Genomic DNA, 26,770 nt, shown 5'->3' with positions numbered 1-26,770 from the left:
CATGAAATTGGCCGGGGTCTGAACTATTTACACCATGGAAATCTGCAAGTGCAACAAACCAAGACTTTCTTCTTTCTAGAGAGTCGGTTGTCAAGCACTTACCAGCATACACAAGTATGTACATCTCACATGTGAGTTTGCTGAGGGGCCTTCCCGTTTTGTGGTCTTAATTGCAGAAGCTCATGGGGTAGGCTTAACTTGGTAACCTTCACCAAAGTCAGAGAGAACTTTGCCCACACCATGGCTCCAGGATGGGGTCTGGAGATAAAGTGGCATGGCATCATTAAGATTCTTCAGAGTGCATTCTTGGCAGCTTGTTCAAAGAAAGGTTAGTCTAGAGAGAGCAGCACCAGCTGTTCCCCTTTTCATTGTTCTGCTTGCAGGATTTTGAAATCCTTAGAAAAGTACTAAATATGTCATTAAAGGCAGAAATAAATAATACAAGTAAAACCAATTTGCCATAGTCCTGAAGATCTTACAACACAGAACAGATATTGTTTACTTTTTAATGAGTACTAAAAGGGACCAGAAAACACATTAAAATTAACCAACACCACAATATTACTTTGGGAGTGCAGATCTATAACAGATGATTGATTTCAAGAATGTTAGGTGTAATATGAAAGTGTAGTTATGGTTAAGATCACTTCTTTCTTAAGCAAAGTGCAGCCTGCCTGACCTTGGAATAATTAAAAACCAGACAAATGCCTGCAGGTTATGACCTGTGATCGAGCCTCGCCCTTATGAGAAGTCTTCTTGCCCAATCAGTAATCTCTGATGTGTGGAGAATGTTATATGCTGCGATAATAGTTACATAAAAACTGAGGCTTCCACTGCACGGGAGAGGTTATTGTGTTCCAGAAGAGCTGAATAAAATGATCCCAGTGCTGTGGCAGTGGGAGCTACAATCTGAAAAGCATTCCTGTTTTTTGGCTTAATCTGGTACCCTAGAATTACAGAACAAATTACATCTATCTTCTCTTTTCGATATGCCTAGAAGGTTTGTCTCAGTCTCCTATTCAAAAAGCTTGCTTATTGGACAACCACTGTGAGAGGCAGGAATTAGGTATGGATGCTTTCCGTCTTCACAGGCCAATGGAAGATACCCAGCATTCCTGTAGAGCATCTCCTTTATCGCAGGGATTCTATTTGGCCCTCCCGAGCCTGAGGCAACTCCTGTATGCAGGCAATTGCTCCAACTTCTACTTCCAATGGAAGGTGCCTCCATCCACAAGTGGAAAGAACTGGCTTCTAATTACTCATAGTTTTAATCCAGCTGATGTCCTCCTATCACCTCAAGGAGAAGCCTTAACGTAGAAGAAACTAAAGTAGACGGGACCTTCGTCACAGTAGCCACTATTGGTTACCTCCCAGCACCCAGGCAAATAAAGTTTTATTGGAACATAGCCATGTTTACTCACTTGTCTATGGTTGCTTTCACCCTACAACAGCAAAGTTGAGTAACTGCCACAGAGACAGTATGTTCCACAAAGCCTAGAATATTTACTGTTTGGCCCTTTACAAAAAAATAAATAAAAAAAAAAAATTGCCAATCCCTGGCTAAAGCTGTTTGTAGCTTCCCACTTTGTCCAGCAGGGGTACAAGGAGCCTGGGTGGCTGGACTCACTTGCTAGACCAGCTCTTCCCCACTTTGACTCAGACTCTGGGGGGGAGAGGGGGGCATAGAAGTTGGCTTTTCCCATCTGGCCAGGCTCCATGTATAATTTCAGATGCTTTGGATTGTAGTCATAAAGCCATATTTTTACCCCTCTGTGTTCAGCCTGGGTTTCTTTTATGTGGAGACTTCCTTGCAGCAGCAAGAACTAGCCAGGGCATAGGGTCCACGGCCTGTGTCCTTCAAGTATGGCTCTTAGTGCAGAGCAATCTAGTTATTGTGACTTTGCAGTTTTAAAAAGGAACATACAATTTACTAAATATACAATGTCTAAAACCCAGGTTTTCCTGAAGCTATTATATGCAGTTTAAAAATCTCACCATTCTGTCTATATACCTGTTAAGTTTTAACAATACATTCAGGATATAGTTTAGGTCCTTTTATAAACTTAGTTTAATTAACCATTTTTAAACATTTCAAGACTCTATTTATACATTTAATATATTCAGTCTTCTTTTTCAGCATTTAGACTGTAATAATCAAAATATCCTCAAGTAGCTAAGTCTTTTCTCTTGCTCAGCAAGAATTCTTAAGCATTTCTTCATTTAAATTTATAAATTCAATGACTCTCAAGCTCTGGTATTTTCTTCTTTTGGAGGGGTAAGATTTATTTATTTGAGAGAGAGAGAGAAATAGAGAAATAGCACAAATGCACGAGTGGGAGGGGCAGGAGGAGAGGGAGAAAGAATCCCAAGCAGACTCTGTGCGACATGGGCTTGATCTCACAACTCTGAGACCATGACTTGAGCTGAAACTGAGTCCAACGCACAACTGACTGTGCCACCCAGGGGCCCCTCAAGCTCTGGTTTGTTTGTTTGTTTGCTTGCTTGCTTCCTTCCTTCCTTTTTTTAAAAAATATTTTATTTATTCATGAGAGACACAGAGAAAGAGGCAGAAACATAGGCAAAGGGAGAAGCAGACTCCCTGCAGGGAGCCCGATAAGGGACTCGATCCCAGGACCCCAGGATCACAACCTGAGCCAAAGGCAGATGCTCAACCACTGAGCCCCCCAAGGTGTCCCAAGCTCTGGTACTTTCTAATACTATTTACAAGCTCAACTAAATTCTCATATATTTTTTAAAGATTTATTTTGGAGAGAGAAAGTGTGTGAGTGGGGGGAGGGGCAAAGAGAGAGAATCTTCAAGCAGACTTCGTGGTGGGCATGGAGCCCCACTCAGGGCTCGATCTTATGACCCATGAGATTAGGACCTGAGCTGAAACCAAGAGTCGGGTACTTAACTGACAACCACCTTGGAGCCCCTCATATCTTTCTACATAGGAGGCCAATTCTGAAATAATTTACACATTTTAAACAATAATTATAAAGTGAATGTACCAGGCGGACCTAAATGTAATATATACTTGAAATAAAAGTATTACTATTGTAGATTTGGTTATTTTTATACTCTTAATGTTAAATTCTCCAGGGTTAAAAATACTTTCCCTGGAAAGTACTTTCCATCCTAAGGAAACAACTTTCCATCCTAAATGAAATGGGTTATCATTCAACGTGTGGTTCCCACCTCATTGAACTTGAGTTGCTTTTCAAACAGAGTTTTTAGGCTGACATGTGACTGGAGTGGCAGATGTCCAGGGCAAAATTTTTGGGGTCACTTGTTGCCAAGTTAGGCTCTTTACAAAAATAGTTGCCACAACAAAAAGAACCTCCAGGATGTAAGTTATCATTGCCTATATCATGGGTCTCCTCTCAGGAGCAGACATGCCCTCCTAAGATTCTAAAGAATTTCCTTTACCTTGCTTGGATTTTGCATTTCTCTAGCATATACTTTAGCATCTTTTCGTTCAGCTCTATAGACATTTAATATTCCTTTATTGAGCTATAATTTGCAGACTGTAAAATTCACTCTTTGAAAAATAATACAAGTTAGTGATTTCCAGTATATTCGTGGACACCTGCAGCATCACAGCTATCAAACTTCAGGACATTTTCACCACTTGAAAAAGAAACTCCCCACCCATTAGCAGTCACTCCCCATTTGCCCTCTCTCTCAGCCCTCGGCACTCACTAATTTCCTTTCTGTCTCTAGGATTTGCCTGTTCTGCACATTTCATATAAATGGAATTATATAGTACATGGCCTTTAGTGTCTGGTTTCTCTCATTTAGCATAAAGTTTTCAAAGTTCATCCATGGCATCTGTGAGTACTTCCTCTTATGGCCAAAAGATATTCCATTGTATGGACATACCACATTTTGTTTTTCCATATTCATCTGTCGATGGACATTTGGGCTGTTTCCACTTTTTGGCTATTATGAATTCCATTATATGAGCCACTACTTTCTCCCTCAAACAGGCTTTATAAATAATCATCACATAAATTAATGAGTTAGGATATCAAGATTCAATGGGCAGGAAGCATCTTCACAAGTCTGGGCTGAACTCGTCTCATTCAGATCTATGAGGATAGCCTCATTTCACTTAGGAAATTCAGAGATTTGGATAATTATTCTTAATTTTTTCATATCTAAGAGACCTCAGTTCTCTGAAGGCACAGACAATGAAAAAAATTTTGTATTTTCTGAGATACCCAAAAGAATGCCAGACACAGAGAGGATACTCATTATCTTTAAACAAATGTAAAGAGCTCAAACTATAACGATAAGGGCAACAAAGTACGTACTGTATTTCAGCTCAGATTTAAATGTTAGTAAAGGAAGGAAACTGAAGAAGTTGCCACTCCTTTTAATTAAGCAGGCCAAGATTTCATGCAGGAGGTGGGATTTCATGAATAGTTTCAAAACCGGAGGTCTAATTGGTTTAAACTCTATCATACATATGCCTACAGGCAGCTGCAATGAATTGTTTTGCAAACAGAAAAGTAAGTAACCCCTCATGGAAAATAGACCCACTCCAGAAATCTCAAGACCCAAAGGACACATATGTTTTGAGCTATTCCTTTAATCTGTGTCCAAACAAAGCATCTAATTCTTATCTTAGAGAATGGAAAGCACTGACATATGCAAAAAGAGAAGCATCAGTACACTTGTCTTCGCATGCAGGTGCAGGCATCAGACTTTTCAATAACATCTATAACACGGTCATTAATTACAGAGGCAGTCAGGTTTCGACAGCATATCATTTTCCTTTGCCCTCCTCTCTTTCCCTTCTGTAATCAATTCTATTCCACTCCTTCAAAAGAGCATTCATTTCTGGTACCAACACTTTTAGGGTGTTAGACTTGATTCTAAGTACCTTCCATGTTTGTGACAGTACTTGGTTATGATTTTACCTTTATTACAAAACAGCAAACATTGTAAATAGGCAGAAATTTATCTATGAAATTTTTTTCCCTGGCAATAGAATATGGCTGCTTAAACAATTCTATCTATACATATGAGAGCTAGTCAAGTATGTACTAGACAGGAAGGAGAGTTAATGAGTGAAAGCCCCAAACACATCAGAGACAACCAATTAGCTTGTCTGAAACACAGGCTTGTAAAGCTATCAGTAACTTATAAAATGGTCTGCTACACACGAGTAAAATGTTGTTTAAATGGCTTGCTTAACTAGATGCATTCACCATGAAATTGATTCTTTTAAGGTTATCTTTTTAAACTTAATCCTCATTAACTGTGCATATTGAAATGGCTGGCTGGGTGGGAGGGTGGGTAGATATCTTGGTATTGTAAAGTGCAGTTTGAAAATATGAATTCCATACTTTCTGAGGTGAAGAGGTATCAGGGAAAAAAAACCATCAATTACCAACAGTTGTGTCAGCCTCAGTAACTGAAAAGGATCAACACGCTTAGATTATTCCTCCTCTGCCTTGCTAAATGCTTAGCTTGGGATTGGTAGATGTGCTCCGAGGACCTTCCAGTGCTCAGAATGCAGGCTTTTGTGTTATGGAGCTGCACCAGTTTTCACTACAGACGGTGATTCTGCGAAGTGGCATGAGAGAGAGAGAAGACCTGGAGCCTGGCAGTCTTCAAATCCAACATTTGCCTCCCAGGGATCAGCTTTCATCCCCCAAAGACTTACTTTACCCAAACATTTGAGGTAACTTGATGTTAGCTGACATACAGACGACAATTGCTATACTATTTCATATTTTGAGTTTTCTTGAAACACTATTGTATATTCTGAAATTGTTTTCTGGCTGTATCTCATATTCAGCTTGTTTTCTGTTATACAAGGCTCCATGCCATGAATACACTTTCATCGGCTGTGACCTAATCAGACAGCCAGAAGAGCATGCTTTCATTTTGACAGAACTCTTCTTTCTGCTTATTCAATATTGGTACCATTCACAAAACCACTCTGAGTTGGTCAACTCAAGGGATTCTTTGACTTAACAAAATACTAGGAAAAAATAAGTTGAAACAATGGTTAAAGCTTGTTAAAAACACAAATATCTGTTAAAAAGTTTATATATATTCTAGCTTATTTGGCTTTGGTAATGGACTATATATCCTCTATCTCAGTCTTGTAGCTGGGAGGTCTGGGAAAGCAACAGTGGTAATAACAAAACAAAATATTAATATATGGAACCCAAATAAACATGTTTAATAGTGGCCTTGTGGTACTATGGCAGCACTCTGTCGTAACAACGACAACATTTAGACGTTGGGGCAGATTCAAATTCCTGGGCCTTAAACAGGAGACAAATATGGCAAGCCACGCGTTGCTGAGCCTCCAATGGAGGGTGCCAATGGCCCTGTCCAGATGCAGAGATATTCAAGGGATGTTCCTGTCAGCAGTTTGTCCTCTGGCTCCAGCAAGGAGCCACCATGGAAACACTGGGAGGAAAAGGAAAAACAGGAAGGCGTGGAGAGACGGGGAAAAGACAGAAAAAATTGACAGCCACCTCAAAAACACATCTGAGCAAGGGGAACAGGTAACAAATGGCCTTCGAACAAACTGCCATGTTGTTAGTCACAGAGAGAGAATTTCTTTTCCTACTGGCAATACGGCCAGGAGCCTAATATCCTGGCAACTGAGAAATATGAGCTTGGAAAGAGGCTTGCAGGCAGTCTGAGGAAAGAAAAGCTGAGTGGTAATCCGTCCTGGGGAATTTTAGCCAAAAAAACCCACACAGGACTAGTTGAACTCAGAATAAAGCCCATGAAAGACAAGTCTGGAGAACATTACAATCAGACATAAAGAGAACACCAGAAATGAAGGTTCCAAAAGCCACTGACTGGATTTAGCACAGCACTGTTAGCGCGGCCTTGTGTCCTAGTGGTCAAACTGGGACTACTCCAAAACACTAGTTCTCAACAGAGGGGAAAGGTGACCACACCCCTCAGGGGACATTTGGCAATGTCTGGAGATACTTCTGGTTGTCACAGTGGGAGTGGGGTGGGGTGTTTGCTGCAGGCATCTTGTGGGTAAGGGTCAGGGATGCTGCTGGACATCCTGCAATGCACAGGACTGCCCTCCCAACCCTCAACAAAAAACTATGTAGCCTGAAACGTCAACAATGCTGAAGTTGAGAAACAGTTCTGAACTGATCTTTTAAAGCAAAAATCAAAGAACAAAAGCCCTGTTAATGATTCAATATATGGTTTCTGACCACAAATCATCAGGCTCTCCCTCCCCAGAATCAGGAGGAGATTGAGGAACTGGATTGCAAAAGTGGACCAGGAACTGTGTTAGAGAGCACCATAGGTCGATAGTACAACTCTCTGTCCTCTCTTCTTGCTCAAAGTGGAAATCAATTGATCTTGGTGGGGACAAGTCACAGCATTTAACTGGGCTGAAACAAATGCACCAAATAAATAGCCGCCTGTCCCTCCTTCTACTGTTACTACTCACTCACTGTTTCAGGTCCTGGGGACACAAGGGTGAACATAAGTCCCAGATCTCACCGAGCTTGATTGGAAGAGACCAGCAGGTATCAAGCAGGGACGGCAGTGACTCAGTGAAGTCTGATGGAATAAGCGCCATGAAAAACGAGAAGGCACCGTGGCAATAACAACATTTGCCACATTGCTGATCTAACAGATGGACTAAGGGCATGATATGAATTAAATATCAAGCCGTTGCAGGTAAGGACAAATCTGTAGCTGGTTTCAAAACAAAATTTCATACAGTTACAATAAAGGCTCCTTCAATTAACCTCTACTTAATCACCTAGGTTTAACTGACTCTTCATTGCTCCGGTGCACGATAATGACGGACGTTGCCTGCACAGACTGCCCATGCCCTGTGGGTACAGGCCCCGGGTGGAGCTGGCCGCTCACCTGATGCTCACACCGGGGCACTGCTGTCTGGCATGTCTGCTCACTTCTGCTGCCGGCTGGTTTCCTAATTCTCATGGAGGCAACACATTTGTTACTATCATCAAGTCATTTAATTAAAAATGGCATCAACGGGTGAAATAGGAAGTTGAGAAGAGAATTTCTGTTTCTCTGAAAAGTTATGTGGAATGTGTTCAAAGAGGCCAATGAAGGTAAGTCACTAAAAACAAGCTGTTGTAGGGATCCCTGGGTGGCGCAGCGGTTTGGCGCCTGCCTTTGGCCCAGGGTGCGATCCTGGAGACCCGGGATCGAATCCCACGTCGGGCTCCCGGTGCATGGAGCTTGCTTCTCCCTCTGCTTCTCCCTCTGCCTGTGTCTCTGCCTCTCTCTCTATGTGTGACTATCATAAATAAAAAAAATTAAAAAAAAAAAAGCTGTTGTCAAATCAGATTTAGGCGAGACGACTATCGAGGCAGGTGAAGGTGTGAATTGCTTCCCACGTGTCCTTAACTTACCGTTTTACTTTATCTTATAGTTCTATCTTAAAGAAACAGGAAGTGAAAATCATAGGTAGTGGCTGTATTTTGTGCATTAAATATGATACAGAACCCTGATCAGTGGCTTCGTACTCAGAGAAAAGGTACTGGCCCAATATAAAAAGATTAGTACCATTTATATGTTTTAAGTTAAATTATTTTAACTACCAGTTAGTATCTACCAGTTCAGATTGGGTCATATAAGGGGGGGCTTCTAAGAATTTCAAATCCCACTTTTTATTCTGCCTGAATCGAACGCCTTCTCAGGGGGATGTCATTAACACCTACTTTAGTCGGAAGTTGAGAGTGTTACATAAAACCATGTCCACTGTCAAAATCAATACTAGTGTCTCTCACCTCAAATCCTTTTGTGAAAGAAAAGTAGAGTATAAATAAAAAAAACCCACTGAAGTCCATATTGATACCCACACCCCTGCAGTCTCAAGTAGAGAGAGTCACTATTCATGTCTATGAATGTACATTATGGTCAAAACTGGATACGTTGTTCTTAAACACAGCATCCTTTAACAAAACAAATGTTACATTATTTTGAGTGTATTTGTAAAATATTTTCTAAATAGAACTTACTCCCATTTTCTAGACTCAGAAACAGGTACAGAATTATAGCGTACTTTTGTTAGCTGATGCCCTGGATTCCTATTTCCTGCATTTAGAGCTCTCTAAGGGATGAGCTATGTTAGCGCTCTGAAGACAAGTCTTATTTTACTTTGAAGTTCTCTGTTGCTTTACACCTTTATCACACATCTATGAGCAAGACGGCAATTCTACCATAGTACTTTAAAATAAAAATCACAGGATGCCAAGACCAGACAAACGATGGCTTGGGCTGTTTTTAACTATATGTATCAATAATAAAATAAAATGATGCCCATAAACGGCATTTACCTCTGTGTGCCACAAATTAATTTTTTTAGTGAATGAATTACCTGATACCCTGTCTTTATCATGTTTAACATAAGAGGATTTAGACTTCAGAGCCCGTGAACAGCGTTTGTAAATTTTAGGTGTGAGTTCATGACATCTCCTCTTTCACACAGAAAGATGTGGTTCTGGAGAAAACAAGGATCGGGGAAAGAAATTCCTGCCTATTGGACTCCAGCTTCTCACCCAAGACATATGACACACATCACCTGGGCACTTCTTAGCAAGTTAAATGCAGCACACGGTTTTCATAAAACATTGGGGCGAGCTGAAATCTCTCACAGCTGCTAAAATATTTGAATCCTGATTCCTTTTTTGAAGTCACAGACACCAAGTACATAATAACCTGGTCACAGGTTGATCTGCTTTTCGGTGCTGTCAGAAGGGACAAGGTGATGTGATAAACTGTGGGGACGTCTGGGATGACCCACGGGCTGCAAGGCTTGGCTCAGTAACCAAGAGCATTGTGTTCCGGAGAGTGCGCCTGGTTCTGACGTGACCACTGACCCTGTGGGGCACAAAGACATAGGATACTTCCCGTACAAGCCGAGGAGAGAGAAGGAAATGGAACAAGCGTGAACCACATGACGGGCAGAAGTTCTGAACATGAGATTGAGATGGGAGTGAACTGGACTAGCTGTTGTCTCTCTTGCTCTCTTTTTAAACTAAGTTATTAAAGCCAAGGACTTATTTAAAACACTGAAAGATGTAATTTATTAACTACCACTCATGGAAGAACTGAACTGTTCCCTAAATGAGCAAATTCTATTCTCACAGGCAAGAATCTGGAATGGCTTGCATAAGTATCTTAATGGTTTTTAGATTCTTCTGAAATATAAATTAGACTCTTACGGCTCGGGTTTAAGGGACTCATTTGCGCTGTATCATAGATGTTTAAAAATACTCCTATATCTGCACAAAGCATAAAAAAAGCTCTCTGGAAAATCATGCACCCCTTGCACACCCAATATCCCCTCCCTGTTCCCCCCAACCCCCAGAATCCTTCCCATCTGCCAGCTGGGTTTCATTTTAAGAATTTCACACTGAATATAAAGTGCTATTTTGACCATGTGGCTCCAGAAATGTGAATTTATAGTCTATTCAGATCGTACGCCAATGATTGACAGAGAGGGGATTAACCAACTGGATGAGATGAAGCCGCTGCCTCTTCCTTCAGGTTGCTTTACGTTTCCAGGAAAGGATGGTCACCCTCACACTGCTTCATTGAGGCTGGCAAGAAGTCGTCTCCTAGCAAGGCACTTGCTTTTCACTTTTCTAATAGATGGCCTCTCTACCTTGGAGCTCCACTGGCCCCCTGCTCCCCACCCCTACCCCCCAGCCCTGTTCCCACATTCCATCCATTTCTCCACATGTAAAATGAGAACACTAAAGCTTGCTTCCTTAGACCTCTCTTGCAACAATGTTCATTTAAGGACACATAACACATATTTATAATTACTGGTCTTCAGATCTAAGAGTCAAATTTTGGAAAGTATGTTGTGTGTATCTGGTTTTCTTGGGTAAGGGCTAGCAATGCCTAACAGCTTACACATGGGAAAGACTCCTTGCATGTAGTATTTCAGAGATTGTTGGCAAGTCTTGGCCATCTAGAAATGTTTCAAATACCATTGCTATTTAAGCTTTTCCAAAAGTAGTTCTGTTTTTTCAACAGTGATCCATCTTGTTTCACACTTATCATCCTCAAGTATTGTCTTAGGCATAAAAGTATAACTATATATTCAGATTTTCTAAATCTTTCTTTTTGCAACTTTAAGATCATGCTGTGTTCTTAGGACTCTGTTCACTAAATGCACAATAAGTAACACTATAAAACGGATTACAGATTCCCTGTTTAACAGAAAATCAAGGAAAGGGTACATAAGTGTTGAATTTCAAGAAGGGTGTGTAGAATGTATTTAGATCTGATACTGTGATCCTGAAGTCAGCCTCAAAATGAATGAACATCTCTATGCTTCTATTACACATACACGTACATTGACCTCAGAGGTTGGTCGACATCATCAGAAAAGTACAAGCTTATGGCATCCTGTCAAGTTTGGTCCTGTTCAGAACAGGAAAGACTCTGTGCAAGATGGGGGCTTTAGTTTCTAGGTTATTCAAGAGAGGTAACAATGCTTTTCTCCCTTCCCTCAAGACAAGACAAGACAAAACAAACAAGAACACTATAGAACATAGATTATAATTAAGGGAAAATTTCTCATACTTGCCAGCATAATAAGTACATCTCCATTAAAAACAAACAAACAAACCCACCAGTCTTATACATTTAACTTTTAGATACACTATCTGAACAGTTAAGGAAGTAATTTGAGAGGAAAATATGGACAGAGCCACATCAAACTGGTAACAACGAATGGTAACATGGGGTGGGAGTGGGGAGAAGGGAATAAAGATTTTAACTTTTTCTTAATATGCTTCTGAATTATTGGACTTGAAATAATAAGCTCCTATTAAAACACTAATAGAAACATATATATGAACAACTCCAAGAGCAGAAAGGGCATTTTAAGGAAGAAACTAAAAATACACCTCTAGGTAGAGACACATAAAAGGATGTAACCTGCCTCACAGCAGAGGCTCAATAAACATGTGCTAAATGAATGGGAAAAAACGGCTGCCAACAACGATTAGCCTCCTATGGTACCCTCTACTTAATTTATAAGAGTGCCCCCACCTCAGGAAGGTGGGTAGCCTTCCAAGCAGAGATTCACCACTCAGGATTCTTAACTGTCACAAATAAAAATCTGCTACTCTCTGACGAGGCTGCAAAGTTCATCTGTGCGTTTTCCAGTCAGTAGTATCAGGACTTCAGGTCCGGGGCAAGAAATAAAACCTGCTACAGTCTGCTCTCCCTCAGACCCCGTTCGGAGAGATTGCTCACAGGCCATCCACCTTCCTTTACAGGGTGTTTGATGCTATACTTGAATGAAGCTCAAGGACAGCCTGCAGAAGGCTATAACATCTCTTCACTACATTTTAATACTACATTGTTAATGTCAGCACAAGAAAAAGCCACAAAAAAATTGAGAGCTCATTTACCATAAAAATGTTGTCATGGATTACTCATTAATTCATTCTATATCTCTTGCAGAAAGTCTTTTAGAACTGTGGAAGACAGTTCTTCCCTGTTGAAGACATAACCTCCTCTTTTCCAATAACGAAAAATACATCACAGATCATGACTCCTCCCACCTTTTTATTTTTCAGAAACACAGTGCTGAATATGAAATCAAATGGCAGCAGTGATTTAACCCATAGGGTTGATGTTATTCTAGTCTCTTCTTCTTTGTCCTGATCTCCTGCTTTAATTTATTATTATTTTCATGTGAGTCACTTTAAATTCTTTGTGGACAGAAGCAGTGTGACTACACAGACAAATGAAAATAAAGGAACATCTCCATCTGGAGTGAATAATAACATTCCATCTCTTTGCTTGGCATTATTACTTAACAGAACACACCAAGCTTCATTGAAAGTCACTAGGTCTTGAGTCATTCTTACTATTTTAGGGGTTCTTAAAAGTGCTTGTCAACACTATTACCAAGGAGTATGGACTCCGATTTTTCAGAATTGTCTTGTATAAGAAATCTCAGCTGAAGTTAATTCATTTTAAGAATGGATTTTATGTACCACAGGAGGAAGAAATTCTTCAGTAGATCAAATCCCTTAAAGAGAAATCCAAGGGATTGTTCGTTTTACTGTATAAAACACAAGATACTTAAAAAACATAATTTTCCAGATTTTTTCTCTCTTTTTTTAAGGTGGTGCTAGTAGTGCTCACATAGAATTATTTTCCCCCTGTGGTGTTTCTGGGCGATGGGATTGTAACTGCACTGTCCAGCTCTTATTATCTTCTATGCCAGATATCAGATGTCATGTGGCATTTTATATGCCACGTGATCACCCCTAACAAACACCCTCCAAAATAATCTCCCGGGGAGGGCGGGGGAGGGGAGGTGCAGGCGGAATCTAAAATCAGCAAAGTTAAGTTATCTTTAGCCACAGGACTTTGGCCAAACTCTGTGAGAGAAATAAAATCTTGCCTTTCTTCCTCTTTTTCCACCTTCCTTTCTAGTAATTCCTTTCTGCAATCCTAGGAACCCCAGGTCTCTGTATATCTTACTGTGTCAGGTGCTCTTTAAAAATTTGTAAAAATATATTACCTCATTAACTCTTATGTCAACACACTAGGAAGGTACTATTAGGACATTGAAGCTTGGAAAGGTTAAGTAGTGTGTCTAGGCAATGGGGGCAGGATGTAATGGTGGGAGTCTGGCATAGCAGAACTGTGGTGTCTCTTAGCACGGTGCACATGAAGCCAGCACCACCAATGAGGTGGGGCTGCACGAAAGACCAGTGGACAATAAAAGGAAATGAAATCCAACAGAGTGTAGCTTCAGGCACTTCCAGTAGGGCTGGGATAAGACCTGGTTGCAGGGCCTCCTGACACTCCTTAAAAATCAGGCCATGTAGATAGTTTTCCAAACATACAGATCCTTGGGTCCCCAATTTACTAGCTAAACTGGGCGTATAGTCACTCCTTAAATCCATCCTGCCCTTCCCATAGATAAGCCCTTTGCTCAAGGCATGCCGTTCTCCTAGAAGGTCCTCTGCTCTGTGTCCATGTAGGTGGTAGCATAGTGTAATAGTGTTTTGGGCTAGAGCCACAAATGCCTAGGTTTACATCTCTGCTTTACCACTTACTAGGTGTCTGACTTTGGGTAAGTTTCTTAAATGTTCTAGGCCCAAGTTTCCATAGTTGGGAAATGAGGGTAATAATAATTATAATAAGAATAATACCTCCCTCACAGTGATGTAAAGCATTCAAAAGTGTGCCTGGCGCTATTTCATGACCACTTACCACCACCACGCAGATTCTGAGTTACTTGTGCTTAATACCCAACTCAAATGCCTTTCTTTCAAGATTCTCCTTCTGAGATCCTGTAGTCCCCTTGGTTTTATCATTCCAATGGTATTTACCCTGTATCCCTGCAAGTATTCACATGGTCTTGAAGTGCGATTATTTATATATATGTTTATAAACAACCTCTCCCCTGATGAAATCATAACCCCAGAAGTTTAGACTAAACATAAACTTCTTTTTCCTTATCTCCTTCTCTTCCCTTCTGCTGAGTGTTTTAATCAGTTCATTATTCATATACACCAGAGAATGGGTAGAACAAGGAAATGGGAGAGAAATGAGAACACACACACACACACACACACACACACACACACACACAATTTAAAATTCCACTTTAGATCATTAAATTTAAATCTACCAACATTCTCCATTTCCTTCTTGGAGCAAGGCTTGCCTGGGCTGTAAAGAAGGTTGAATATGGTCCTTGTCCTCCCAAGACTCACAGTCTAGAGCAGGTGAAAAGATATGCCTCCAACTACACTGCCTGAATCCCAACACTACTTAAACCTATGTCTCAAAGTGCTTGCTCCCTCTCCAAATACACCAGGTATGAATTTTCACACCTTGGGGCTGCTACTTACTTAACTCACCCATTCTGGGACCTCCCTCCCCTTTTCTGGTCACCCCTTTTCTTTGTTTTTGAGGTCCCCTCCCCGAAGAATTGACTGCTCCCTCAGATGTATATTCATTCATTCATTCATTCATTCATTCATTCATTCATTCATTCATTCATCAGTTCAGTACTTGTTAAGGTCTTCATCTTCCCTGCTACAGTACACATTCTCTAAAGCAGATCCCATCACTCATTTTGGTGAAACCCGCATCAGGAGTAGGGTTTAATATGGGGCAGATGCTCAGGGTGCCCTCTTTGCCCTTGCCTCCTGGGCAGAGATGTTGGAGCAAGGAACTGCCCAAAAGGAACTGCTGGAGAAAGGAGAACCACCAATACTTGCTAAAACAGGGCAGCCAGGATTGTCTGTAGTTTTCATTTATTCATTTGATAGAGAGGGGGCTCTATTACATGCTAGGCACTGTGCCATGGGGCAGAGAGACAAACAAGATGGGGTACAGGAAGAGAAAGGCACTAACTATGCGGTGTGCCCACATGTGTAAAAATGGCAGCATGGACAGAGAGGAGGGTGTGGGGTTTACTTGTCTTGACAGCTGCTAACTCATTTGAGAGTTCATCATATTTATAAATTATGAGAAAATGATATGAAGGACCTTTACAATTATAGTCCTCATGTCTAGCATTAAACAATGTCTACATATTTTATTTTGCAGGTAATATGCTTGATGGTATTTTTGCTAGGTCCTACTTTTATGACCCAATCAATAAGAGATCTCTATTTTAGCTGCTACACTATTCATTTATTTTAGTCATTAAATTATGGTTCACTTACTGCTTCCCAATTCAGCCTCTCCTATTTCAAGGAGAAATTCTAAGACTTAATCATTAAAAAACAAAACAAACAAACAAAAAACCCCCGAAAAATATTTATCTAAGAGAACACCTTAGACGGGGCTACTTATAGGTGAAGAGTCAAAATGCAACACAGAAACAAAAATAGAAAATTAGGTTCCAGAACACAGTATTGTTTTTTCTTTTTTTCCAGAAAGTTTTTACTATGACAGAAGTGGATGATATGTCTTTTAAGGTATTTGTACTAAGCCTCCCCAGCAAATACACAGCTAACCTAGAATGTTCTGACAAAAACCTAAAGGTACAGGGGATCTCATATGAAGCCAGGAAAAGGCTATATGACCCAACATAATTTCCTCCAAAGGCTGTTAACATCACAAAGAGTCAAAAAGCATTACACTGAGCAAATTAAGGTCATTTAGGAAATGCATGTAGCCCAACGTCTGATGTCTTACCATTTCGTTTTGCTCTGCACATCAAAGGGATGGTGTACCTCTAACTCAAGCTTCTGATATTCAGTAATTGCCCATTCATATTTATATGAAGGAGACTACTATAAAAGATAGCCATAAAGCTTCAGTTTGCTCTGGATTGAACATCTAAGGGAAGACAACAGTTTCATTTTCTTTTCTTTCTGGGGAACAAAAGCATCAGATAGGAAAACCTGTCCCTTTGGAAAAGGCCAGCCATTTGTTCTGTAGAAGGCCCCTGAAAGCAAGCAGATAAGGGAAAGTGGATATCTGGATTTGTCTGAGAAAAGCCTTTTCGGTCCAACTGTAGCAACTTATTTGAGAGCTGTAAGTCATTAAATGTGTCTCTGATATCACTTCACGTATGAAGATTAGTGGAACATACCAAGAGATTGAATCATCAAACAACTCTCTTAGGAATTTCAACATAGCTGATTTGATACAGAATTACTCCAAAGGCCCAAGCCTGCGTAGGATCCTGGTTGAGATAAGATACAGACACCTTTTAGACAAGGGCTTCATTCTTCAGAAATGGAAGCTCAAAGGGAGAACTTCCAATCAACAGCATCCTCTATGTTTATTGGGAGTCTACACATACCCTGTGGCCACTAACCAAACACAAAAAAATCTCAAGTCTTTGCCCTCACAGAGCATACAAATGAAGAAAACAATCCCCTCCCACTTTCCCATTCCAGAGACTACTCATCAGGAAACAGATCCCCCTTAAAAAATGCCACTAGTCTATATCCTTAAATCCTTATTGATCCAGAAAATAGTGCTCTTCCAGTTTCTGGCTTGAGAAGAGCAGCTACAATCAACCTTTTCTGAAACCAAGAGGAGTTGCTGGATTGCTTTCTTGCATTGCCTCTAGAAGGACTTAACATTGCTCTAATCCCTCATATATCAAGCTCCTTTACCAGAGGAGTGAGGGGGCCCTTTTGCTTCTTATTTTATGAGTCTGCCAGGAGTGAATTGGCAATCAAAACTGAAGCTAAATTCCTCAAAACACTTTTGGTAAATAGACATAAGACAGCATTGTGCTTACACATATTGCCTATTCTAAGCTATCAATCTTCAACTGAGACTGGGAAGAGGCTCTGAATTTCTCATTCTTAGAAATCACATGGCATATGCAATAAGAACATATGGCCACGAGATAGCTGAGGCTTCGATTTGTACCACAGCCAAGAAAACTAGACGCCCAAGTGTATCACTACTAATGAATTAGGGAATAATGCAGAGAATTTGCCGAGAGAAGGGAAAATTTAGACAGAGTTGGAAAAAAAGCAGACATTTTAAAGGTATCTGGCAATGGGGCCATATCAAAAATATTTACATAAATGTGATAATGAGAGTGATTTAGATTGGGGGGGGGGCATGTAGAAGAGAGGTTTCTCAAACTCAGCAGAATTTCAACAAGTATCCAAGATGATAGTAAGGCTTTTTAAAATGCAAACAGGGGATTGTGTATTAATAAATATGAAGCTCTTAAAATCTGGTTCTAAAGTCACAGCAAGCAACACCAGCCTCTGGAAAATGTTTAGCAAATGAAATCAAAGAATGGCTATAAGGAAGAATGTTAAGTATACAAGGCAAATGAAATTTTGAAATACAGTTTTCATTTGTGGAACAGACTGAACTCATATATTCAAAGGAGAGGGGTGTAACCTGGTGAGTCTGATAATAAAAAAATTTTTTTTGTATTTCTTTTGAAGGCCTGTTATACTTTAAAAGTCTCAACAAATCTATAATTGGACAGTTAAATTAGTACAAGTACATATGCAATCAATTTTATGACTTCTAGATCTCTATTGGGCTTTTTATTTCTTTCCTTGGTTTTGTCCTCAGGTGGAAGGGACACTTCAATGGTTTATCTTAAAAAGCACCAGGCGTGGGTGAACATTCACCGGGCAACTGTAGATGGCATAATATGCCCCTCAAAACACCTTCCCGTCAGGGCTTTTGTAATCAATCACTACCAGTCTCTGTGGAAACAGGAACCATATTGCAAAGATCAGCAGTCATGCAGTTTTCTTTAACAACTTCAAGGACTAAATTATAAGTCTACAACGTGTGTGCAAAGGTGTTACAAAATGTACTGAGTAGTAAATAGCAAAAGCCCTTTCTGTCACACCCCCTCAACTTGGAAGGAATCAGGGAAGCCATTGAAATGAATGTCGAATGGTTTGCAGAACCTTTGAGTGTGTTCATGGTGCATTCTACAAATGCAAGGCAAGCCACCCCTTGTAAAAAGAAGTGCACTCCTACCCACGGATTCACTCCAGCAGAGTTTTGAACAGTATGAACATATTTATTTTTCTTAGAAGAAAGAAAAGAAAAAAGATGGAGCTAGCGTTTGTACAAATGATATGAGGGAGAAGAAAGTAGTGGTCGAGGGAAACAATAGAGGATGGGAAAGCATATCTGTGTGTGCAGTTTTCATAAACACGCTAAGATTTCCAGATGAAAGATCCGTGGCAGGTGGAATACTTCTATGGAAAGGCATCAGGGAGGGGAGCTACCTGTTTGAATCACCCCACTTGCTTCTTGTGCCAATGGGCATTTGAGCTACTACCTCTGTTCCCCGTACCAGTGCTCTGCTCTTTGAACCAGAAAGATCGCTGTCCTGGTGCCTTCTAACCATTTACTCTTGGACAAGTCATTTCACATCTTTCAATTTTAGTTTCCCAATTTTTAAAATAATTAAATGGCACTTGTCCTTGAAAGGCTCTGATACAGACAAGGCACAAATACAGGTAAGGATCTTATCATAGTGACTCCCAAGAGCAGGTGCTCGAAAAGGTATACTTTTATGAACAAAATTTGAGACCGCCTAACTAGAAAGCTGAGATTCAAATCAAGGTTTTCTCACTCTAAAGACCTCTTTTCCCCTCCACTTAGATTTTCATGTTGATTTTTTTTCTTAAGCAGAATTAAAATACACACACACACACACATACATACATATGTATATAAATCTCATACTAAAGCTCCACACAATCTTCCATTTCCTGTAAGTACTTCCATAAAACTTTTTTTGGCTACTTTATAAACCTTCCCTCCTATATATTCAAAGTTGGAATGCAGCTGTGAACATGATGAAACGTCTCACGTCTTGTTTTTTGTTCTTAGCTTCAACTCAGTGTGTACCTCTGCCTGGTTGGTCTTCCTAATTTATGTTTTCACCATTGTATGCAAACATGGCTCTCCCACGCAAGGTACTGTCTTTCTAGGGGTTTGTGCTAATTTGCATAGTCTCTGAGCCACTGCTAAAATGGTGAACAGCCTTGTGGTAATTCCCTGGGTGCTCCTGGAATTAAAAAATAATAATACCAGACTACTTACTATGCACCAGGCACTGTGTGGGGTAAGTGCCTTAGGTGTGGTGGCAACTGCTAGTACACAACAGTCTGTGCTGTCTTCCCAGACTACACAGCACTGCCTCCGCCATAGTTGGGTGTAACTGGGTGACAAACGATATACACCCCTCCCACTCCCTAGAAGAAACAAGACCTTTGTGACGCTCCCTTTTACTGTGCACTATCCTTGCTCTCTTTTTCCATGAGAAGTTTAAGAAACTGGCCCTAAGGACCTAGATGACAGAGATGGAAAGGATCAAGATCCTGGAATAATTATAAGGAACAGAGTACCTACCTCCACTGACCCACACAGGACTGTGAGGTGACAGAGAAATAAACTATAGTGAAAGGCACTGAGACTGTAGGTGCTATAATGAAGCAGCTCATATAAGTTTCCCCAACCAACACAGAAACCATCTCACTTACTCTCATTACTTATCATCTACAATGAACTCATATGGGAACTGAGGTGCAGAGAGGTAGGTAAATTGTCCAAGGGACAGCAAACATGATAAAACTGATGTTCAGCCCTAAGTCAGATTAATTCCAGAATCCATGTTCTTACCCATGGTAGCCTACTATCTCCCTAATAGCTATTATAACTGTATTAAGTAGAAACCCACATTATGACATTTCTAGTTTTAACCTTGATCTTATGTTCCATAACAGAAGCATTTTATTTTCCCATTAATTATAACAGAGACTAGTAAAAATTTACATGGACTAAATTTTATAGGTGATCTCACTCAGGGAGTGCCAGATTAATACATGTAAAACATTAAAGCAGGACGTCTTTAATGAATCAAGGGTAGGGTTCCCAGGAACAAGTCATTTGAAAACCACCATGTTACATTATACTGCTTCTCAATACTGTGCTACTCAGGTTTCTTTCTTCTTATTTTTTAGTGGCTAAATCAGTTCTAGAATTCAATTTTATGGGTATGCTATTGATTGAAAGTTAGTGTACACCTTTAAAGCAAGGAATACCTAAACAAAACAAAACAAAACAAAACAAAAAGCAAGGAATACCTGAGAGACAAAGTGAATCTATCAATGCCTGCTCATCAAACCACTTCCTGTTTTTAAAATTCTTTTTGCATTTTATTTATTTTTTTTTCTTTTTGCATTTTAATTTTTTTTTTTAATTTTTTATGATAGTCACAGAGAGAGAGAGGCAGAGACACAGACAGAGGGAGAAGCAGGCTCCATGCACCGGGAGCCTGACGTGGGATTCGATCCCGGGTCTCCAGGATCGCGCCCTGGGCCAAAGGCAGGCGCCAAACCGCTGCGCCACCCAGGGATCCCTGCATTTTAATTTTTAAAAGATTTTATTTATTAGATTTCATTTATTTATTCACGAGACACACAGAAAGAGAGGCAAAGACATAGGCAGAGGGAAAAGCAGGCTCCCTGTGGGGAGCCTAATGTGGGACTCGATCCCAGGACCCTGGGATCATGACCTGAGCCAAAGGCAGATGCTCAACCAATGAGACACTCAGGCGTCCCAGATTTGATTTTAGACACACACACACACACACACACACACACACACACAGAATGTGTGTGCATAACCAGGGTTGGGGTACAGAGGGGAAAGGAGAGGAAGAGGGAGAGAATCTCAAGTAGACTCTGGGGTGAGCATAGAGCCTGACAGGGGCTTGATCTCATGATCCAGAAATCATGACCTGAGTGGAAACCAAGAGATAGACGTTTAACCAACTGAGCCACCCAGGAGCCCAAACTACTTCCTGTTTTATGTAACCTGTACAGTAGTACCATTTAGTTCATGGGTTAATTATTGATCATCACCAACCGGCCACTTTTGTAACAAAGATTAATTCTTCTAGTACGCTGTCATAGTGTGAGTTTCTGCACTGCTTTCTCCAAATTTCAGTCCTTTTCCTTCTTTAAGTTGGAAGGCCATAGTTGCTCTGTTTAGTATATAATGTTTCCTGTTATCTTGCCTTTGTTTAGTAACGAGGATGCAACATGGTTCAGACCCAGTCCCTGCTCTAGAATCAGAAGAATCTGACACCATACTATAAAAGGATCATTGTTATGTATTAGTTCATAACATTTTTCTTTTTAAAGATTTTATTCATTTATTTTACAGAGAGAGAAAGAGAGAGAGCGAGCACATGGGAGCATGAGCCGGGAAGGAATAGAGGGGGAAGGAGAGGAGCATAAGGAGAGGGAATCTCTCAAGCACCTCCACACTCAGTATGGAACCCAGTGTGGGCCTTAACCCCACAACCCTGAAATCATGACCTGAGCCAAAACCAAGAGTCAGATCTTTAACCAACTGAACTAGCTAGCAGGCACCCTTGTTTGTTAATTTTTTTAATGACAACAACTTTATTTATTTAAAGATTTTTATTTATTTCTTCATGAGAGACACACACACACACACACACACACACACAGAGGTAGATACACAGGCAGAGGGAGAAGCAGGCTCCATGCAGGGAGCCTGACGTGGGACTCAATCTAGGGTCTCCAGGATCAGGCCCTGGGCGGAAGGCAGCGCTAAACTGCTGAGCCACCCGGGCTGCCCAATTTATTTATTTTTAAAAAAGATTTCATGTATTTACTCATGAGAGACACAGGCAGAGGGAAAAGCAGGCTCCCCGCATGGAGCCTGACACGGAACTTGATCCCAGGACCCCGGGATCATGACCTGAACCGAAGGCAGATGCTCAACCACTGAGCCACCTAGGTGCCTCAATGACCACTTTAATAACTCTGAGCAATCATTCTTAAATGATTTCCGTGTAGATAATGCCTAGTGCAAGGGAAATACTTGAAATACTCAAGAAGGGGTATGTCATGGACACTAACCAATCAGAATGGATGCTGGTCATACTGCTGGAGCATGTTTCTAGAGGCTCCCAGCTAACCCAGGAATTACCCCCCCTTGATTATGGAATTGTGGGACAGCTTAGGAGGTCGTGAGGGAAGGACCAATGTAGTTAAATAGGGCAGGTATGTATACGGATGGGCCAGTACTTGAAAATTCTAACAACTGGCCCACATGTAGTGATACATACTGAGAGAACACTGCCTTGACCCAGGAAAGGTGATGGAAACTCAGCCTTATAAACACCAACTCCAGGGACAAAGACAGTCACTCTTCTACCTCTGTTGATACCTGAGCTGTGTAGATCCCAAACCAGACATACCAGAGAAAGACAACCTGAACACTGTTCCCTTGAGAATGTTCGTTTTCCTTTGTAAGAATTTGAAATAGGGCAGTGCCCAATAAATGTTGCTGATTGACTGACATTTATTGAATTCCCAGTGTATACAGAGCATATCCTGGGAAATTTATAAAAAGAAAATACGAATGACCTAAATTAAGCTTGCTGTTGTTTTAATGATTGATGAAAAGAGCAGCCTTTTGGAGATGAGTATATAATCATAACTATACCCTAATGAAGTCTTATGAAGAGATGGCTAACCCAAACTTAGGATCAAATATGTTTTACAGAGTGCTTCCCTTCCTTCATTATTTAAGTTCTGGTCTTTGTCAGCTGCCACTGTAAGAGGGAGGCAGAATGAAACCCATACAACTCAAAACAAACAAATAACAGTCGCCACACCTGAAAAAACAACAACAACAACAAAACTCTCACATGTCCCCAGCTTGAAACACAAGTTTGCATTTGTGATCCGATTTTGACAATCATAGAACTTTACATCTGCATAAAATATGATACAGCTGCTTTTTAGGGTTGGGATGCCTCCCCCAAAGGGTATTTGGTAAAATGATCTCTGAGTGCTAGAGATGAATTATATACCCTGAAAGTTGTCAAATGCACAAAAGCGGTCTCCAGTGAGGATGACTGACCTAAAAGCAACTCATTTACTTGTAACTTAGGCTGTGACATTCTTTATTTCTCGTATATTCTTGGGCATGTCAAAAAAAGTCTTGTGATATCCAAAAAATTGAGTTTTATTGTCAAAACGGTATTTTAAAAACTGGATCATTTTATCAGAGACCAGGTAAACACAGAATTAAAAAGACATAAATACTTGAAACTAAAGCTTAAGATCTTACTTGGGAAAAAAAAAAAAGCATGAATGAAAAATTGCAATTAGAAAGCAGGGCGTTGGAGATAAATGAGACACGACTATGAGTTCTCTTCCTGGTGTTAGATTATGACTTTCAGGAAAAGGAGGTAATAAAAGCGTCGGGAGAAAGGTATTTGTCTGACATTGTGTCAGATTTCGTAAGGCCCAGGAGCACCTTGAGAAGGAACAGCTGGGAGGAGCAGACTGAGAGCTTTAGCAGTATCTGGAAAGTTGCCATTATGCCTCTTTAGCTTTCTTAAAAAGCATTCATTTGGTATTTGTCTTTTACTTTTATTAGCTTAAAAAATTTTAGCAGATTGTCACACAAATGACATTATGGGAGATATTCACAATTTTGTTGATTACTTTTCAAGCCGTTCTTAGTGTTACTTTAATTATTCTAAACAGCATTTTGAAACTGTTTCGATGAATTGAAAATAAGATTCATTCCAAAGAAGTGATATGGAAAAGATATTCTTAGAGTCAGAATTTGAAAGCCAGAAGGGGACCTACAAATCATCTAATTCCATCCTCTCATTTTACAGATAAGGAGACCAGGGCCCAGCTGGGTGCGATGGCTAAACCCAAAGTCAGCTAAGGTGATCCTGGGCATGAACCAGGATTCTGAATGGAGTCTGACTTCCTTCCTGCTGCTGGCCAAGTTCCCACTGCTTGTCCCCTTCTCATTCCCACCGCAGGCTGCTCGCGATGACCGCCCCACCTGTCGTCCCCGACAGAGCCGGGCAAGCAGTCAACCACGCCGCCGGGCTGTCACCACTGGCCACACCTGGCGGGCGGCAGGCAAGGTGCTAGCTGTTCCGGCTCTGTTCCGCACGTGTCTTTACTTGACTTTCCCTCCCCTTTGTATGTTGCTTCTCTTTCTTCCAATTCTTACCAATTCTGATGCACCTTGTGAGCACCTAAATGAGTGTTCATGAATTTGTGGAGAAGATAATCTACTCAAGTCAGGAGACTGTTAAATTAGACACGATGAAGAATTTGGATCATTCAAAAAGTGCTTCTAAGTGCTTTTTAGCATTTTCACCCAAGTCTCCTGCAGCCTTCAATCGATTTTCTCTTTCCTAGGATCGGTTTTCAGGATTATTCAGGTCTTCATCTCTCACTGACTTACCCGCCGTAAGTGACAGAAACTTCAACTTTTTTCTGGAACCTTTCATTGGGTTCGTGTGCTCACTGACTTTGGGACTTTTTGCAAGTCACTTAACCAGTTCCTCTGGGGCAAAGTGATGGTCCTGGATCTTCTCAGCCTCAGTAAGCACTGCTCACACATGTGCTACGTGCCTAGGACCACATGCTGCTCCTGGAAACTAAGCATGGACGAGAAGCTTTGGGGCTTGCTGGTTGCATGTGGAAGCTCAAAATGAAAAGCATGTAAGAAAGAGAGTACGCAGGACCAAGCAGAGAAGGTGAGAACTGCGCATGGGCAAATTCCCTCCAATCTGTGATTTGAATGAGGCTGTGGCAACACAGGTGGCCTCTGGAACCTGATGGCCTGGGTTCCAATTCTGGCTTTGCCCTTTACTAACCACCTGACTGTGGGTGCATCTCTTCACCTCTCAGAGCTTCAGGGACCTCATTTGTAAGATGGTAATAAGAAAAGCACGAAGCCTTGAGGCTATCCTGTGGACCTGCTGAAAGCAATTAGCTCTGTGCCTGGCACTGCATAAACATCAGCTAGTATTATTGAGCTCCACGCTCACAAATCAGCACAGAGACAGGCTGTGGTGGCTCAAGCTCCTGGTGTCTTGATGGAGGAGGCAGGATTGGAGATGGAGTATTGATTATAGTTGAGATTTGAATCGAGGACCTTGATTACCAGAAAAGTTTTCAGGAGACAGAGAGCGAGCTATGGTTTCTTGAGTAGTTTTTTTTTTTTTTAAGTTTATTCCATTTTATTTTTTTTTTATTTTTTTATTTTTAAATTTTATTTATTTATGATAGGCACACAGTGAGAGAGAGAGAAAGGCAGAGACACAGGCAGAGGGAGAAGCAGGCTCCATGCACCGGGAGCCCGACGTGGGATTCGATCCCAAGTCTCCAGGATCGCACCCTGGGCCAAAGGCAGGCACCAAACCGCTGCGCCACCCAGGGATCCCTCTTGAGTAGTTTAGACATAAATAAGAGTTGTATTTTAGGATCAGCACTGATTTTTTTTTTTTTTTTAGATTTTTATTTTTAAGTTACCTCTATATACCCAACATGAGGCTCAAACTTAGAAACCTGAGGTCAAGAGTTGCATGCTCCACTGACGGAGCCAGTTGGACACCTGTAATTTTTTTTAAATTGCAAGATAAATGTAAACATTTAGGTAAAAAAGCTATGTCACTGTTCTGGCCATGATCTCTCTTTCTGTAAAGGATCCTTTGGCTCCTTGGATCTTTATTCTTCATTTCTAATTCTCGAAGCTCATTATGAAGTGTAGATAAAGGATTAATATCCCACAGACCATTTCAGGTTAAGGGAGGGAAGAGGCTTTGCTAAATTCCTTTTTATAAGTGTGAGACATAGGGGAGCCCGGGTGGCTCAGCGGTTTAGCGCCGCCTTTGGCCTGGGGTGGGATCCTGGGGTCCCGGGATCGAGTCCCACGTTGGGCTCCCTGCATGGAGCCTGCTTCTCCCTCTGCCTGTGTCTCTGCCTCTTTCTCTCTCTCTCTCATGAATAAATAAATAAAATTAAAAAAATAAATGTGAGACATAAATTGATAACTCAGCTTGGAGGACTTTATAAACAAATATAGCCAGGTATCCCAATACTATAAGTTATCACTGATATTCAACCATATATTCTCTTTCTGTAAACGTATGGATGTAATTATGCACCAAATGTGAAAAAATTATCCCAAGGATCTTGTTATTCTTGTTATTCCAGGAAACAACTGCCAGCATGATGGGTTCAAGAAGAACATCATATAATGCTCAGCAGAGTTCACGCAAAGCTTCTGTACTGCCTCTTCTCTCCAAGTGTCTATACCACATAAAACTCACTGCTGAACCAATGCCCCCTGCACATTCAGAATGAACCAATGTCCTACTGTAAAACTAGTGTCATCCAAACACCCACAAGAACTTAGATGTCTGCTTTAAGTCTGATGAACTTGCCAGTTTGGATAGGGCCCATGTATTTATATT

At 40.8% G+C, this 26,770-nt stretch overlaps 1 protein-coding gene and 1 long non-coding RNA gene across 4 annotated transcripts in view; one reads left to right on the top strand and one right to left on the bottom strand.

Moving 5' to 3' along the window:
• The window catches only part of ARL15 (ARF like GTPase 15), a 399,917-nt gene that overhangs the window by 8,544 nt on the left and 364,603 nt on the right, over positions 1–26,770 (bottom strand). The gene's annotated exons all lie outside the window — the stretch shown is intronic.
• Positions 7,421–10,058, top strand: LOC140598466 (uncharacterized). Its single transcript, XR_012000891.1, has 3 exons — positions 7,421–7,683; positions 7,773–8,087; positions 9,470–10,058. It is a non-coding gene; the product is annotated as an uncharacterized lncRNA (long non-coding RNA).

The sequence above is a fragment of the Vulpes vulpes genome, chromosome 4 (assembly GCF_048418805.1).
Source record: "Vulpes vulpes isolate BD-2025 chromosome 4, VulVul3, whole genome shotgun sequence".
Classification (NCBI taxonomy): domain Eukaryota; kingdom Metazoa; phylum Chordata; class Mammalia; order Carnivora; family Canidae; genus Vulpes; species Vulpes vulpes.
This window is presented reverse-complemented; position numbering and strand designations above follow the sequence as displayed.